Source organism: Mesoplodon densirostris, chromosome 3 (genome assembly GCF_025265405.1).
Source record: "Mesoplodon densirostris isolate mMesDen1 chromosome 3, mMesDen1 primary haplotype, whole genome shotgun sequence".
NCBI classification, from domain to species: domain Eukaryota; kingdom Metazoa; phylum Chordata; class Mammalia; order Artiodactyla; family Ziphiidae; genus Mesoplodon; species Mesoplodon densirostris.
The window spans coordinates 73,144,320-73,163,668 of record NC_082663.1 but is presented as its reverse complement, the minus strand read 5'-3'; positions in this window follow the sequence as shown (position 1 = coordinate 73,163,668).

The window sequence follows — 19,349 nt, the reverse complement described above, 5'->3', positions numbered from 1 at the left end:
ATAGATTGGTTATTTGTTCGCAAAAAGTTTTTCCTGTATTTCCTATACAAACTGCTTATCTAAATTTGACTACTTCCCTTCAGGTAGCTGTGACTGGATTTGCTCACAATGGATGTGACCCAATGTGGTTTGCTCACAGTGAGTGTGAGCAAATGTGATGCATTCCACTTTCAGGCCCGGCCCTCTAAAGAGAGCCAGCCCATGCTTGTTCTTTTTTGCCAGCTCAAGGCAGACCAGCCTGGAGAACTTGGGGTCCATATACTGAAGAACACATGGGCAAGACAGAAGCAGCTTGGTTTCCTGAATCATACGTGCAGGAAAACTGCCCATGGATTATAAACATTTTTTGAACTTTCCTGAGCAAGAGATAACTTTACCATGTTAAGTCACTGAGATTTTAATCCAGGAGCTATATATTAGTTTTCAAATCAATAATTTAGTTGAAGTATAAATTATATAAAGGAAAATTAACCCTTTTGTGTATAGTTTTTGAGCTTTGGCAACTGTATGTAGGCACTACTACACAGTCAAGATACAGACTGTTCTATCACCTCCCCAAAATCACTCATGTTCTTTGTAGCCAATATGTCTGATCACTGTAATCCCTGGCAGCCACCGATCTGTTTTATTTGTCTAATTTTGCCTTATCTGAAATGTAAAATTCATGGTATCATACAGTATGTAGACCTTTGAGTTTTTTTCACATAAACATTTTGTATCCATCAATGACATTGCATGTATCAAATGTTTATCCCTTTTTTTTTTTTGAGCAGTATTACATTGTATGGATGTATCAGTTTGTTTAACCTTTCACCTGTTGGAGGGCATTTGGGTTATTTCCAGTTTGGGGCATTTATGAATAAATCCACTGTAAACATTCACTTACAAATTTTTATGTGAACATACATTTTCACATCTCCTGAATAAATACCCAAGCATGAAATTACTGGGTGAGTGTATGTATAGCTTTATAAGAAACTGCTGAATTTTTCTGTGAAGTATTTGTACAATTTTTTTATTCTTATCAGTAATGTATGAGTTCTAGTTGCTCTGCATCATTGCAAACAGCACTTGCTATTGTCAACTTTTTGTTTTGTTTGACCATTCTTTTAAGTGTGTAGTAGTATTTTGTGTTAGTTTCTGCTGCTGCATGACAAATTACCACAAACCTAGCACCTTAAAGGAACACAAATTTATTATCTCAGAGTTCCTGTAGGTCAGAAGGCTGGGCACAGTTTGGCTAGGTACTCTACTTAGGATCTCAAAGACTGAAATCAGGTATCAGTAGGACTGCAAATTCTTCATCTGAGGCTCTGGGTCCTCTTACAAGCCCATTTAGGTCATTGGTAGAATACAGTTTTTTGCATTGTGGGACTGAGGTCCCCATTTCCTCCATGGCTGTTGGCCTGAGGTCATACTTAGCTCCTAGAGATCTCCGGCACAGGCCGTCTCACAAAATGGCAGTTTAATTCTTCTTTGAAGCCAATAGGGGCATGTCTCTTTGATTTCCTCCGTCTCTGACCACTAAACCCTCTTTTAAGAGATTACTTATTTGCATCAGGGCCACCAAGATAATCTTCCTTTGATTAGCTCAAAATCAACTGATGATAGATCTTAATTATATCTGCAAAATCCCTTCCCTTTTGCCTTATAATGTAACCCATTCATGGGAGTGATAGCCTATCATAGTCACAAGCCCCACCCACACTAATAGAGAGGGGAATGTACTGTACAAGGGCAGGGTCATTGAAGGACCATTTTAGAATCCTTCTTACAAGGTAGCTTGTTTTCATTTGCATTTTCCTATGACTAATGATATTGAGCATCTTTTAATATACTTATTTGCCAACTTTATATCTTCTTCAGTGAAGTGTCTGTTGAAATATTTTATCCATTATTATTGGTTTGTTCATTTTTTTATAATTGAGTTTTAAGAGTTCTTACACATTCTAGATGCAAGTTCTTTATCAGATAAGTGTTTTACACATATATTCTCCCTCCTATGCCTTGTCTTTTCATCCTCTAAACATTATTGTTTGAAGAGCAAAATTTTTGATTTTAATAAAGTCTGTTTTATCATATTTTTTCTTTTATGCTTCATGCTTATAGTGTTATATTTAAGAAACACTTGCCTAACTCAAGTTCACAAAGATTTTCTCCTACGCTTTATCTAGAATTTTTCTAGTTTTAGGTTTTACATTTAGGTCTATGATTCTTTTTAGTTAATTTTGTTTAGGGTACAAGGTATACTTGAGGTTAATTATTTTGGTAATGAATATCCAATAGTTTCCAGCATCACTTGTGAAAAGACCATCCATTCTCTATAGCCTTTGCAACTTTGCCAAAAAATCAATTCACCATACAAGTGTTTGTCTATTTCTGGACTCTATTCTTCACAGTTGATTTACGTTTCTATTCTTTCTCCAATGTAATACTATTTTTATACTGTAGTTTAAAAGTAACTAAAAGTCAGATAATATAAGCTGCCCAACTTTATGCTTCTTTTTCATATTTAGTGGTCTTTCAACGTTAAGTATGTTAGCTGTAAGTTTTATTTTTTTAGATGCCCTTGAATAGATTGAAGAAGTTCCTCTCTATTCCTAGCTTGCTGAAAATTTCTATTATGAACAGGTGTTGTATTTTTGTAAACAATTCTTCTGCATTGATTGAGATGATCATAAGTTTGTTTTCTCTTCTTTACTGTATTGATATGATAGAATTGCTTTGGTTTATCATGATGTAGTAACATTTTTATATACTGCTGGATTCAAATTTTTACGTATTTTTGCATCTATGTTCATGAGGGATATTGGACTGTAGGTTTGTTTTCTTGCAAAGGCACTATTTGATTTTGGTTTCAGGCTAATGCCAGCTTCATAAAATATATTGAGAAACATTCACTTCTCTTCTACTTTATGGAAAATTTTGCATTGAATTGGCATTATTTCCTCCTTAAATGTTTGGTAAAAATTGCCAGTGAAGCCATCTAGTGAACCTAACTAGGGTTTTCTTTGTTGGAAGGTTTTAACTACAAATTCAATTACTTTGGTAGATTTAAGACTATTTAGTTTATCTGTTTTTCTTGAGTGAGCTTAGGTTTTTGGCGTCTTTCAGGGAATTTATCCATTTCACCAATATTTATGGGCATAAAATTGTTCTTGGAATTCCCTTATTATTATTCTAATATATGTGGGTTCTTTAGGGATCTCATTTCTTCCATACCTGATATTGATAATTATGTCTTCTCTCTTTTTTCTTGCCAAGTCTGACCAGAGATTTGTCCATATTATTATTTTTTTTAAAGAATCAACTTTTTGGTTTTAATGATTCTCTCTATTGCATTTTTTGTTTTCAGTATTACTCTTTTATGCCCTTACCTTTATTATTTCCTTCTTTATGTTTACTTTTGTTTTCATTTACTCTTCTTTTTCTAGTTCAGTAACATATAAACTTCGATTTCAGACTCTTGTTCTTTTCTAAAGTAAACATTTAATACTATATATTTCCCTCGAAGTACTGAGTTAGCTACATTCTAAGAATTTTGATACATGGTGCTTTTATTTCCATTTAATTTAGAATATTTTCTAAATTCCCTTGAGACTTCCTCTTTAGCTCATGATGAGTATAGATGTGTGTTGTTTAATTTCCAAATGTGTGAGTATTTTCCATACTTACTTTTCATATTAATTTCTTGTTAAATTATGGTTGAAGTCAATACTTCGTAACATACATTCTTCAGAAAATGACTCAATCTGCATCATCAATGACTATGATCTTCTTTTCATGTGTCCTTTCGTGGGAAGGTTGTTCACTAAATCAAGCTGGATGTTCTTAAAGTTAGAATCTATTCAGGACTTCTTAATTCTAGGTACTATTCTAAACACTTTCATTTGGGAATTTTTTCATCTTTTTAACAAGCTTAGGAGGAAGTTAATATTATCCATACATCACAGATGGGTTAACTGAGGCACAGAGAAGTTAAATTCTCCAAGTTCACATAGCTTGCGAGTAGTGGATTCAGGATAGGAACCTAGTTAAAGCCCACATTTGAACGTCTAAACTCTTTAGGATAGCAAGTTAGGAAGGGCATATGTTTATAAATAAAAGGAAAGGAGATTTTTTTTTTTTTTTTTTTGCGGTACACGGGCCTCTCACTGTTGTGGCCTCTCCCGTTGCGGAGCACAGTCTCCGGACGTGCAGGCTCAGCGGCCATGGCTCACGGGCCCAGCCACTCCGCGGCATGTGGGATCATCCTGGACTGGGGCACGAACCCATATCCCCTGCATCGGCAGGTGGACTCTCAACCACTGCGCCACCAGGGAAGCCCAGGAAAGGAGATTTTAATTAATGTGAATTGTATACAGTAGTAGATTCATTACATATGGAGATATATTTAATCTATGTAAATTATATATTTCAAATTTATTTTACTTTTACTGATATTTATTTGTTTTCAGAGCTATAAACTTAAATACCCTTAGTGACCACTCATATCTGATAAGTATATAGTTCTTGATTAAATAGCCATTTTGCTGAATCGAATTTGTAAGTAAATTTTTCACTGACCAAATGAAAATTAAAAGTTATATACTATAGTACTCTAGAGAAAGGCCTCTACATGTATTTATCAATAAAAAAAGTGTCTTATTCAATTATAACTTGTCAAGGAATATAGTTATAAATTTGTGAGATCCTGGCAGTGTCAAAATGTTTCTGGAGTTACATATTTTCATAACTCTAATAGATCTCCAAACCTAATCTCATCTTGAAGCCAGAAAATATACTAAAGTCTTTGTGGTTAGTTTGATTTGTGGACTATTTGGCCCTCTGCAAGTTTCATAACTAGCAGCAAATCTCGTGGCTCCATTCTAGGGCCAAACCTCATTCTGGCATGCTACCATAGTTCAGTCATTTCTTTGAGAAGATGTTTTCTACTATTCAACCAAATAATTTTCATGTGAATGCTGGTAATAACAACTAGGAATAAAGGGAGAATATCCCGTATTAACTTATACTGCATAATTGTACATTAGCTACTATTGTATTAAGTCTCATAGTGTTTTCCTGAGGTGCATTTTTTATATTAGGGTGCCTCCTTCTTGAAATCAAGATCTAAAATTTGTCATATTTTTTTCCTCCCTTCTTTTCAACCAATACTTATTTAAATACTTAGGCCAGGAGGCCAGGCACTTGGTTATAGAAGATTGTACACATCCCGGGCATGATTCAGAAAGAAAATGTAAATCATTTTTCTGCTGATTTTGTAGGCTCAGCTTTTTTTCTATTATCCCAGTAATCCCGGAGCATTTACAAATCTCTGGGCATGAAATTAGTAAATAAGCGTAGTGTTTGAGATACCATATTCATGAAATAAAAATAAATTCATTTATTATATAGTTCATAAATTTAGTTAATATCAACTGTAAACACAAATATTAGGTCATTGATATAATAGTCCTATATTTCATTCCATTATTTTATATACATCTTTGTTTGATTTTAATGAGTTCACGCATAATTTTGCATACCAATTTATCATCTGTCATTACTTTGTAAGCATTTGCTATGTTGTTTGCACAGCTATCATTTTTACAGAATACATAAAACTTTATCTAGTGAATGTCCTATAATTTACATTTCTTGTTGTTAGACATTTTATTATCTATTGGGTTGGCCAAAAGGTACATTTGGTTTTTTCTGTAAAATGGCTCCAGTAGCGCTTAGTTGTCTTTAACTTCATTCGAAACAATTTTGTTAGCTGTATTGTGACAGCTGTCATATCAGCATGCATTGAAAAAAAAAAACTCATCAAAATTGGTGAATTTTTGTGTAGCCATTTTAATATTGAAGATGAAAGAAAAAAGCAACATTTTCGGCATATTATGCTTTATTATTTCAAGAAAGATAAAAATGCAACTGAAATGCAAAAAGGATTTGTGCAGTTTATGGAGAAGGTGCTGTGACTGACTGAACATGTCAAAAGTAGTTTGTGAAGTTTCGTGCTGGAGATTTCTCGCTGTACAATGCTCCATGGTTGGGTAGACCAGTTGAAGTCGATAGCGATCAAATCAAGACATTAGTTGAGAACAATCAATGTTATACCACGCGGGAGATAGCTGACATACTCAAAATATCCAAATCAAGCGTTGAAAATCATTTGCACTAGCTTGGTTATGTTCACCTCTTTCGTGTTTGGGTTGCACATAAGTTAAGTGGACAAAAGCCTTCTTGACTGTATTTCTGCATGCGATTGTCTACTTAAACATAACAAAAATGTTTCATTTTTAAAACAAATTGTGATGGACGATGAAAAGTGGATACTGTATAACAATGTGGAATGGAAGAGATCGTGGGGCATGTGAAATGAACCATCACCAACCACACCAAAGGCCGTGTTCATCCGAAGAAGGTGATGTTGTGTATATGGTGAGATTGGAAGGGAGTCCTCTATTATGAGCTCCTTCCAAAAAACCAAACAACTAATTCCAACAAGTACTGCTCCCATTTAGACCAACTGAAAGCAGCCCTCGATGAAAAGTGTCTGGAATTATTCAACAGAAAATGCATCATCTTCCATCAGGATAACCCAAGACCGCATGTTTCTTTGATGACCAGGCAAAAAACTGTTACAGCTTGGCTGGGAAGTTCTGATTCATCCACCGTATTCATCAGACATTACACCTTCCGAATTCCATTTATTTTGGTCTTTACAAAATTCTCTTAATGGAAAAAAAATTAAATTCCCTGGAAGACTGTAAAAGACACCTGGAACAGTTCTTTGCTCAAAAAGATAAAAAGTTTTGGGAAGATGGAATTATGAAGCTGCCTGAAAAATGGCAGAAGGTAGGGGAACAAAAGGGTGAATACGTTGTTCAATAAAGTTCTTGGTGGTAATTAAAAATGTTTTTATTTTTACTTTAAAAACCAAAGGAACCTTTTGGCACACCCAATATTTTTGCATAGGAAACTATCCCCCAAAATAATAGCTTAAAAGGCAATTATTTTGTTTAACCCTGATTTTTTGGGTCAAGAATTGAAACAGAGTACCTCAGGGACATCTTATTTCTGATCCATAGAGTCTGGTGCCTTTGTCAGTATTGCTCAGAGGTGCCTAGTCAGCCACTCTGTGGCAGTTTTTTTATATCAGTCCACTCCACAGCTGACCTAATCAGCAGTAAATCCTTCCCAGGTCGATCCTTACCCTGCAGTGGATACTGATTTGCCTTCCATTCCTGAAATGCTGCTTCCACCCCCACCACCTCAGGGCTTACTGAGATGCCTCATCTATTCACATGGTACCCGCACAGTGTGGCTTCAGACCAAATACCTAGTTTCATGATAAATGAGGTGTTACAATAGACACTAGCATATGGTATGTTACTTGCCTTAACATATATTCCTCACCCAGAAGCAGCTGGCTGAAAAGAATATTGGAAAATGCTTATCTAAGGTACCAACTCTGGAATTTGTCCTCGGTCCTCCATGATTTGATATATTTACTAAATGTATGGTCATCATCAGGTACTGTGAACTTAATAGAATAATATTTGAGTTTTGAGAAAAGGAGCTGAGGTATTATTAGCCCTTTTCATCACCGTACCTTGTGGCTCAATTGTGGAATTGTTGATTCTCATCTCCGTGGTCTTGCATTCTGCCCAGATGTGAGATTCTGTTGTCCATGTGTATTCTTTTTGCCAGGGCATACACTTCAAGTTCCACTGCACTTGCTGCTCTGACCACCATATCATATTCTACTCCTGTATCCACGTGTCATGGGGTTAACTTCTCTGATTTCACCATCAGTGGCAGTCATTTTTCCTTTAGTATTGTTGAAATATTCTGGTAAAGTCTCTTCCATTAAATGCAAAGTTAGATTCTACAAAAGACAAGTAAGAACTATATATGGCAAAGTGGAAAGCAGAGAAAAGAGAAAAGAATGCTTTTTGTATTTCCCCCCACTTTACCTGTGACTATCAAGGCTTTTGATTAAAAATGGCAGCTAGCCTTTGAGAAAAACTGATCTAGTTTACAGTTCCATCAGGAATATGCAAGAATGCCTGTTTCACTGCACCCTTGCCACCAATGAGTATTAAAAAAATGCTTGGTAGACAAAAATACTGTTGCCTTAATCTCAAATATTTTAGTACTAATATGGTTAGACATTTTGCATATGTTTAGTGGACATTCATAAAGCTCCTTCTTTGAATGAATGTAATGTCATTTGCCCAACCATGTTATTGGGGCATTCTAGACATCTTCAACATACAGCAAGAACTGGCTTTGAGAACTACTTTGCTTACCACTCAGAGAATGAAACACGCAGACCTATAGACAGATACACATTTGCAGAGGGTCAGTAATTCCTGAAATATTACATGTCTTATCTACATTTCATCTCTCATAAACAGTAGTTAACTGTTTTATAACATTATTACATAATGTTATAATCATCTGATTAATAGTAGAGGAACAAAAAATACATGCTTTTTAAATAAAAGTAAAGGTAAAGTAAAATGGGGAAAAGCTACACAACATATTGGTAAATTTAAAAGCACATAACATAAAATAAGAATTTCTTGGTCTCTGAGCTACACCTTAGAAGTACACGAGGCACATTAGGAAGATGAATCAGAGTATTATGTACTATTTTATAAATCCTGCTTATGAGTGACCTAAATACAGCTGTTCCCAAGTGACCTGAGAGAGACAGCTTCCAAGGGTTAATAAAGTTACAGCCATGCAACAGCTTGAGCTGTGGGAGAGTTACATCAGTAGTTCTTAAAAACCTTGCCCTGGGAGGGCCAGCATGATCGTGGTGGGGGGGCAAAGACTGTAAATATAGCCTGGGTCTTACTGTCTCTGGAAACACATCATGAATCAACACAACACTTCTGGAGCTGACTTCCTCGTAATGTGCCTCCAGGTTATCAGTCCTTAGAAACCTGGAGCCACAAGATGACATTTAACTTTGACCTCTCTTCTTTGAATTTAGCAAAGCATGTGCTAATGAGGTACAGAAGCTAGGATAATAATTGCAAAAATATTAGTTAGTACTCTTGCAGTTTCCAACAGAGGCTAGTGAAGTTACCGAAGAGCAAGAATTCACATTTGATCATAAGCTAATTGAAAAATCCTTCTTGACTTTTTAAAGTAACCAAAAGTAATGAAAAATTAGGGGTTTAAATGGCAAAGCAAATTTGAGGAAGTTAATAGCTGCTAAAAAATATTTAGACTTAAAATATCATTTAAAAAGTAGTTTTCCTGGGGCTTCCCTGGTGGCGCAGTGGTTGAGAGTCCGCCTGCCGATGCAGGGGACACGGGTTCATGCCCCAGTCCGGGAAGATCCCACATGCCTCAGAGCGGCTGGGCCCATGAACCATGGCCGCTGAGCCTGTGCATCCAGAGCCTGTACTCTGCAACGGGAGAGGCCACAACAGTGAGAGCCCCACGTACTGCAAAAAAAAAAAAAAAAAAAAAGTTTTCCTTTCCTCCAACTCCAAGAACATGGTATTGGTACTAGTATTGTGGTATTTCCCATATATTATATTATGATCAGTTCCTTACCAGATTGTATGTTTTGTGGGAATCAGGTCTAGGGTCCATGAGACATTCACCTCTATAGTCACTGTTGCATTTTGAATATGTCCTCATCAGAGCTAAATAGATGAGTACCACATTCATTAATGACTACCATTTAAGAAAACAAACAACAAGGTTGTTTGTTTTATTTTTTACCAACTTAACTACTTCTATATACTTCTATATACTTGTGTAAAGTACTTCATAAATTTTAAGAAGCTATAAACACTTTGGAAATCACCATTCTTACTTGTACATTTGAAGGGTAATTTGTTAAATCATCAGAAATATAAGAATCTGAATATAAAATGGGCTTAACCGTGTCTTCTGTTGTGAAAAAGTGAGAATGCAATCAAACATATATTTTAGTATATAAGGTCTAACATTATATTTATCTGAAATATTTCACAATAAAATTAATTTAAAAAGAGATTTGAATATGCCATTTTCAAGTCAATTTTTTATTTTAACAAATATAAAGAATATAGTTGCAGTCTTTGTACTATTCTGGATGATAAAGGAAGAAGGCATTTGACGTTTGGAATTTTGAATTTGGCAATAAGGTTTTCGTGGCACTAATTATAAAGTAGGTTGTTATATGATTTTAATTCCAAAGCATGTGTTACCTGTTGCTCTTTTAATGTCTGTGGCTTGGTAGTACTTTGAGGAGGGTGAAAAGACCAAATTGTAAAGGAAAAAAAAAAAGTCCTAGCTGTTTTACCAACGTGTATTAACACTGAAATTTTTCTTTTTCTTTTTTTTTATCACCCTGTCAAAATTAAATGTGCAATTCACAGGAAATTTAAATGCTAGTTAAAATATTTCAGTATAGTTAAAGTCTCTTTGAATTTCCAGATGCATTATTTCTTCAGAAAATTTTATAAAATGCAAAATTAATTTAATTTTTTATATTATACACTATTTACTCACTTTGAGTCTTATCATCCTAATAGGAGTGTTTGGTACTTCTTGGCTATTTTGTTAAACAGGAGCTTTTCTTTATTTTAAATTCTCTAACAGGATTTTTTTTCCTAATTCAAGCAAAATATCTGAATTTTTTGCCTGTTACCTGCATCTTTTTGTTCTACTTGTGTCTGTGTTTGAAGTTAAATGTCTGTACCATATTACCTATATCTAAATGGTCTGATGCAAGTGAAATAGGATTTTGTAACTTCAAAGAACAGTATAAGAGACGGGTAAAGAACAGGATAACAGAAATTCAGAAGGAAACAGATTGTTCTCCCTCAGGGAAAAGTAAAAAAAAAAAATTGTAAAAGAACTGGTCTCTTTTTTTAATCTCTGGGATGAAAACGGTAACCATAGAAATAACAATAAAACTTAGGCTTCCTTGTCAGAGAATATCTCCTGGTGAATGACAATCCTCGATACTATTTTTAGATCTCTGACCTTATAGCCTTTCCCAATATTTTAGAATTTCTAGAAAGAATACACCTGTGCCATTCATGGACTAGCAATTTGGCCTGAAAATTGAAGCAGAGCTAAAAATTTGAACTTCTTACAGAGATAGAATATATGATACAAAGTGTAACAGTCAGCTTTCTATAGGGGATGGGAGAGAAGAAGAAAGGGTTGAGACTCATTCCTCACTCATATCTTTACCGGTTACGTTCTTTCTGTTCATAAGGCATAAAAACTCCTTGACTAGTTTAAGAGAAAACTTAGTGGAGGAACAGAAAATTAGCTTATGAAATTTAGGAAAACAAGTAACCCAGACTTGAAAGCAGGAACTAAACCACAGCAACAGAATTTTGTACATTTTTCTTTCTAGAATGCTATTCTTACTGAGAGTTTACTCTGCTGACTCTTGGTCTTGGGGTTTTTATCTACCAAACATCCTGGAAGAGAGTCTGAAGGGATCAAGTCAAATCAGGTGACTACTCCTGAATCAATTTTCTGTGACCGACCACAAGTTTGTTTGTTTTTTTCGGTATGCGGGCCTCTCACTGTTGTGGCCTCTCCCGTTGCAAAGCACAGGCTCCGGACGCGCAGGCTCAGCGGCCATGGCTCACGGGCCCAGCCACTCCGCGGCATGTGGGATCTTCCCGGACCGGGGCACGAACCCGTGTCCCCTGCATCAGCAGGCAGACTCTCAACCACTGCGCCACCAGGGAAGCCCCGAGCACAAGTTCAGGAAGGATGAATAAAACCAATCAGAGGAACTCCGCTACCTGCACCCCGTACTTGGGAGACAGTTCCCAGGGAAGGGGGAAACATTTGTGCAGGGCCATCATTTTAAAAGGCACTGCCAAGATATCCATATGATTAGGGTCAACATTCAAAACTACCATGCTCAGGTCATAAATTACTAAACAGACTTGAGTATAACAAAACCAGTGACTCCACTGCTAAAGAAATTCATTCATTTATCCACTCATTAATTTATTTACACATTAATTAAGCATTTATTATGAAAGAGACATTATGCTATATAATTAGGATATAAAAATGAATGAGATACAACCTTAGGTTTTAAGAGTTTACGGTTTACTGAAAAGAACAAAACTTGCATGTATTAAAAATAAACATAAAATCTTCAATGATAAGAATAATAAAAATGCTAAGCAGTGAATTTAAGTTTGAGGGGAACAGAATGCATTTTATGTATTCATATTATCCTAAATTCAGTGTGACCAGGACTCTCCCAGGATCCATATTTAAAGCAAGCATAGCAGATCCTGTCTCTTGCATCTGTGTCTGTGTTCATATGCTATGGGTTTCCTGCCTCTCTCTGTTGCACTCATGTCACTTTTATTTTCAAATGAAAGGCCTTGGTTTTCAGATTAGATTTAAGTGTCCTCCCAAAGATCTCTCTGATTTCCATATCACGTCTGCCTGCAAATTATCGGTGCTTAAAATTTCCCTATTGCGCAGTTGTATCTACTGTCCCCAAGAAGAGAACAGAAATGAACAATACCATGATAACAGTAATTTTTTATTTTTTCAGTTTTGTTCAGAGCTTACATGGTAAGAATAAGTAGAATGCAAAGGAAGTTTTTTAATCTCCTTCTTATGTCCAGCATGACGCCTACCTGAGGCCCGTGCAGGGATTAACAGATGTAAAAGCTGAATGAATTTTTTCATAAATACAATGTTTTGATTTTTTTTAAAGTTGTTAGGCTTGTTTCCAGCTTCTGCAATTAGAAATATGAATGTAATATAGCTGGTTTGCATTTACTGCAATAATTTAATTCCTGTTTAAAGAGGAGTGTTCCATATTTTGAAATCATGCAGTGAAGTACCAATACTTTCATATTCAGACACATGTGTATTTTCTTATTCAGTAATGATTTGTGTCTACAAGACAATGTCTCTGTGTAATAAGAAATGTATATTTTACTTATACATCTGATGTTATATAAAATCACCTGATGTCAAAATACTTACCTACCCTGATTTGAAAAGGATAGCTCTAGAGAAACTATATGTAAATAATAAATAAACATAAGGGTTTTAATAAAAGGAATTGAAGTTGGTATATATTCAGTTATACAGTTGGCCCGCTATATCAGCGGGTTCAGTGCCCGTGGAGTCAATCAACAGTGGATTGAAAATATTACAAAAAAATCCAGAAATTTCCAAAAAGCAAATCTTGAATTTGCTGCATTGCCAGCAACTATTTACATAGCATTTACATTGTATTTACAACTATTTACATAGCATTTACATTGTATTAGGTATTACAAGTAAACTAGAGATGATTTAAAGCGTACAGGAATGAGTATACATAGGTTATACGCAAATAGTAAAACATTTTATGTAAGAGGATTTTGGTGTCCACAGGGGATACTGGAACAAATCCCCCACAGATACTGAGGGACAACTGTATGTGCTGTGAAATGATCATCATGCTAAATCCAGTTAACATCCATCACCACACATAGTTGCAGATTTTTTTCTTATGATGAGAACTTTTAAGATCTACTCTATTAGCAACTTTCAAATATATAGTACAGTACTATTAACTTCAGTCACAGTGCTATACGTTGTGTCCCCATGACTTATTTATTTTATAACAAGAAGTTTGTACCTTTTGCCACCTTTGCCCATTTCTCCTTTGTCTTTAATTTTAATCATCATGAATTTTAAGTTTAATTTTAATCATCATCTTTAATTTGAGGGGAACATCCATGAATAAATATAATGGGTAATTATGTAGGGGAAGACAGTACAACGTGAGAAGGCAGAGCGTGAGTCCTGAAGTCAGACTGTAGGGCATTGCTTAATTTCTCAGTGTCTCATTTTCCTCACCCATAAATAAGAATTATAGTAACACCCACTTCCTATGGCCCTTGTGGACCTTAAATGGAATAATAAATATAAAATGCTCAAGACAATACCTGTCCTATAAAAAGCAGTCATGAATATTAGCTATGACTATTATATTCTATGAGACAATTGGAATAATTTTTAGAAACATTTTTTCATTGACATAAGTCTTAGTTGTCACCATTTTAAACTCTTCAATATACATTCATTTAGCAAATATTTTTCCAGTACATATATTATGACTGTTAGACTATATTATATACTTTATTAGATATTGGTGACACAAAGATGGCTGCTCCATTCAGAGAGCTTAAGAACTAAACTAGGGAGGCAGTTTGTGACAAAAAAATCCATTACAATATCATAACTGGAATGGTGGAAGTAGGCATGGGATGCCATTGGGATGCATGGGAGATAGCGATATCTCAAATCTCCCTGTGTGTAAGTAACCAGAAAGGCTTCAGAGAGTAGTTGCCATGAGCTGAGTCTTTAAATCTTGCAGTGTGTCCACTCAAATGTTAGCTAGGAGAAAGGTTGAAATCTGAGTGGGTGAAACATCACGGGCAAGAGGGATAAAGCGTTGTAGTGAACTTTGGGAATTGTAAATAATTTTCTAAAAATTAATGTACACAAAGATGGAGAGAGATAAAGCTTGATATTTGAGCAGAGTCATTTCTTGTGCAGTCTTAACTGCAGTGCTAAGAAATCTGAGCTTGGAGACCATACGTACCTGATACAGTGAGACTTATTTAGAAAGTTAAATTCAGTGAATTTAGTTTACTTATTTTTATCCTCTGTCTCCTCCCACTAGAAAGTAAACTCAAGAAAGACAAGGATTCTCATCTTTGTCCCCCAGCATTGAGTGGTGCCTGACACATGACAGATGTTCAATAAATATTTGCTGAATAAATTGAAATTTCAACAGTCCAGGTCAAAGGAAATGAGAGTCTGAATGAAAGTAGTATCATTGAAGCCCAAAAAACTAGATTTTAAAGAGCACAAATATCAGAATTTATGACTGATTGGATAATCGTGAAGAAAACAGAGACTTTCTTAGCAAATACTCAGTGTCCAAATTGAATATTATATCAGTTCCTGAAAGGGTTATTTAAGAGGAGAAAAGTCCAGTGTGAGGAGGAAGGTGGTCAGGGTATATAGGAGTTTAGTTTTTGACTAGTTGTTCTCGAGGGACATACAGGTGGGGAACTTACAGATGTCCAGGAAGTACTTAGATATATGGTTCTCAATATTATTATGGTTATATTTAACGAATTTGTGAATATATTTAAATCCAACATCTGAATGAACATCCAGCATCTCCAACCAGGTAGCAGTAACTGCTGAATGTCTAGTACTGTGTATTTTTTCCCTATTTCCCTTACGCCTTTCCACTCCTCTGACCCCTTTGCTCTGCTTACTCTACTTATGTCTTTAACATATATATATTTATTATATATTAATTATTAATATATATTACTCTGACTAATGTGCTCTGACTATAACTTGAATCATTGCTATCCCAGGTGTAAAGAATGTATTACACCTAGTAGTAAATCAGAGATGATAAAATTAAAGGTTTTTAGATAATTGGCTATCTTTTCTGAGCTTGTTCTGGTATAAATGTTAGGTGTTTTAAAAAACATTTTACACTTCAAAGCATTTTGGTAAAATTTTCTTTTGCACAGAAATACAGGATTATCCATTCAGTGTGTGTATTTTTTATTTGACTCTGATACATTCCAATAAATCAATTGCATGGGCCCTAGTTGAACCAGCTCCTTTTGGATCTAAGTGTCTCTGCCATAATGAACACTGTACTTTGTAAGGGAATATAGGAATTTATATTTGTATAGGAATTTTAAATGCATGATGTTTATTGATCCTCCTAATCACCGTGTGAAACTGGAGTATGGGAGATTATCATCTCTGTGCTATAGAAGAGGAATTTAGGTGGTAGCAGATTCACCCAGCAAACAATAGAAAAGCAGGTCTCAAAGCCAGCGGCAGCTGAATACGAGTCTGCCATCTTTTCCCCTGCACTTACTGCCTCTTCATCCATCTCCTACCCAGAGGCCTTACCCAGGTGGTCACTAGGCATGAACTGCAAGAGAGGTAATATATCTGGACAAAATTAGCATTGATTGCAGATGTTAACAAGCAACCACAAAACATATGAAATGAAGAATACTTAAAGTTGCATAAGATTAAACTTATGCTACTGTATTGCAAAATGCATCCCAGAATAACTCTCATATTCTGTATAGGAGTTATTTCAAAACCTTCCTAGCTTCCAAAGCCTCTACCACAACATCAGCCAAAATTCAGAGATCCAGTGGAAGCCATAAGCCCCCTACCCCCACCCCACTACCCGCTTATCTGTACCCACATATGCTTCATTCTTTCCCCAAGATCTCACATAAAATGTTACTGCTCTTCCACCCAGTGCTAATAACATCCCTTGTGGCCTGGATTCGTCAACTTACACCTACTCAGAGACTATATTCTTTTAATTATACTCAAGTCTATCCAATATTGAAGCAAATAAATGAGTAAACAAATAATCATGGATAAAACTAAAATGCTGCTCTGTAAATCTTTTATGCCTTATAAGCTGCTGAATTTCTTTCATGCTCTAGTCATGTCTATAAAAAGGAGTCTGTCTGTCCTTCACTTCCTAACCTCTCTGTTTTCCAGGCCACTGACTACACTATTCTGTTTTAGTGTGGTTGACCAATAACCACCTAATTGCCAAGTCTGATAGACTTTTATTTTCAGTACCTTTTTTCTGTCCTCATTTTACCTGATTTTAATGTCACTTCTGACTGTAACTATATTCCCTTTAAAATACATTTCTCTCACTGCTTCCCTAAATGTTCTCTTTTCTTATACTTTTAATAATTATTATTTAGGTTGCTTCTCTTTTGCTGGTTATTCTTTATTTGTTGGCATCCTTCAGGGTTCCATCCTCAACTCTGTTCTCATGTTCTCATCTTCTCTTATGACTTCACTTCCATCTATATGTTGGTGACTTCCAAGTTCCTTCTGTCATCATGCATCACTGTTCAACATCACACATATCTCACTTTCTACTGAATACTTCCACTTCTGTGTGACACTGGCATCTCGAGTTCAATATCCTTAAATTAATTTTATGATTCTTCCCAAGCACCCACCTCCTGTAAACTTCTCCTTGTCCTATATTTTTATCTTGTTGCATGGCACCACCATCCATCCAGTCTTCCAACCCATATGCTAAGAATCATTCTTAGCTCTACCAACACTTTTATCCCATCCCTAAACCTGTAAGGCTCTTAATTCTTTCCATCCTACTTCTTAAATATCTCTCAAATCCACTGAAGTTTCTCCAGCTTCAAAGCCACTGCCTTATTTTAGATCTGCATTATTTCCCAAGTGGATTATTTCAGTGGTTCTTCCAACCCATTCTCCATACTGCAGTTAACAGTCTTTCTAAAACTTATCTCTTTTATGCCAAGTTCCTATAAACAAACTTTTAGAGATTTTGTTCCCTTCAAATTACTGTCCATTTTTTAAAAACTGAGTTCACAGGACTTTTGGAGATTTAGTTGCTGATGTACTTCTCCAGCCATTGGTCTGTTGCTCCTTCATTTGGTCAATTCTTGTGCATCCTTAAAATCTTTGCTGAGACATCACTTATTACAGGTAGTTTTCCCTCATTCCTCTGTTTTAGGTTAGGGGCCTGTCCTCTGTGCTCCCACACATTTCCATGTTTACATTTAACAGGGTATTTATCGTATATTGTATCATCTCTTTATCTCTCTTTACTGTTAGCTCCTTTTGCTTGGTGAACCCAGAATGTGCCATGAGATAAAAATTTGTGAGATGCCTGAATATAATGTATATTTTGTGGGGGCATACTGCCTGACAAGCACTGCTCTAGGCATTGAGCATACAACTGTGAAAAATACAAAGTCCCTGCCCTCAGAGAGCTTACATTCCAGTAGGGATAATAAGTAAATAAACTTGTATTCTAAGTGGTTAAAAAGTAGAGTCATTAAAAAACCTCTACCCAGTTCTTTTTTGTTACAACCAGAAAGACAGCTATTCTTCAAATTGCAGATTTTATTTGTAGTACCAAAATTTCTGATTAAGTGTAAAAATTATACTAAGCTGGAAGTTTTATCTATAAACCTCATATCAAACTTCAGAATGTCTCCAAATGTGTATGATTTAATGTAAGTATGATGATCATCTGATAAAACTCATAGAAAATACTGTAAACAATTCCAATTACATTGGCTTAAAACATTTAAAATCAAACTTTGCATATAAAATTTATTTCAGAAATCCCAAACCATAAAGTATGCAAAGAAAATGGGCTATGAATGGATGAGAGTCTAAAAAAGTGTCTAATTTCTAATTCCAGCTGCAAGGAAAAGAATGTCAACTATGTTAGACTGTGGCTGTGTCTGCATCCACAAACTGATTTTAAAAATGATTGAATTCATTTAAATGGCCAGTTATTTTGACAAAACCAACAACCAAAAGGGCCAAATCTAGTCAATACCTGGTTGTTTGCATTCAGCCTACTTGCCCCCTCAGTTTGGTTCTTATGTGTAGATAGTCTGTGTATCAAGAATTCAGGGTGGGCCACTAATGTCATTTTGTGAAAACAACACGATACCAAATAAGAGTGTTTTCTGGCCATTTGCTCTTGGCCACCCACGTGTCTGAGAATGCGGTACACTGGGCTCAGTACCTTAGGACCTCATATTTTTTCTCATCTTCTGAAGGTGTGGGAAGAAATAGTTTGATTGGAAAATAGTCAACCTGGTGGTTATGGAAACATAGTTACCATAGAAGCTTGTTATCAACCCAAGGATCAACCAGCAAGGGCTGCTACCTAAGGACCCAGCAATTTATACTTTTCTTTAATTAACCTGACTGGTCTGTTAGATAGACACGTTTACTCAAAAGCATAGACTCACATAAAATTTTTTTTTAAGTGAAGCGACTTTGCTTTTGAATTGCATTTGTTTCTGTAACAATTCCCCAGCTTTAGTTTCTGTCAAATAAAAGACCAACTAGTATTTTTCTAAATACAAACACCAACAAATATGCTTACTGCAATTACTATAGCTGCCTTTTTACTATTGTTAGGAGATATTGAAGGCTTAATTGCTTGTATTTCTTGCAATGCTGATTAAAAACAAAAATGAACACATACAATTCAATGAGGACTGTGAGAAAAACAATGTACGGCTGAATGTGTAGTCTTATGGTCCCACTGATCCTCAGCCGGGGTTATTACAATATTAATGAATAAAAGTACAAAATGTATACTGAGGATACTATATACTACTATTTTAGTTTACTTTCACGATATCTGTTCCTTACACCTAATCAGTACATCTTATTGCTCAACCGCATCCAAAAGTAAAAATTTATGGTTGGAACCTAATACATAGTTGATCCTATCCTACCAGGCAGGTCAAAAGTCTTTT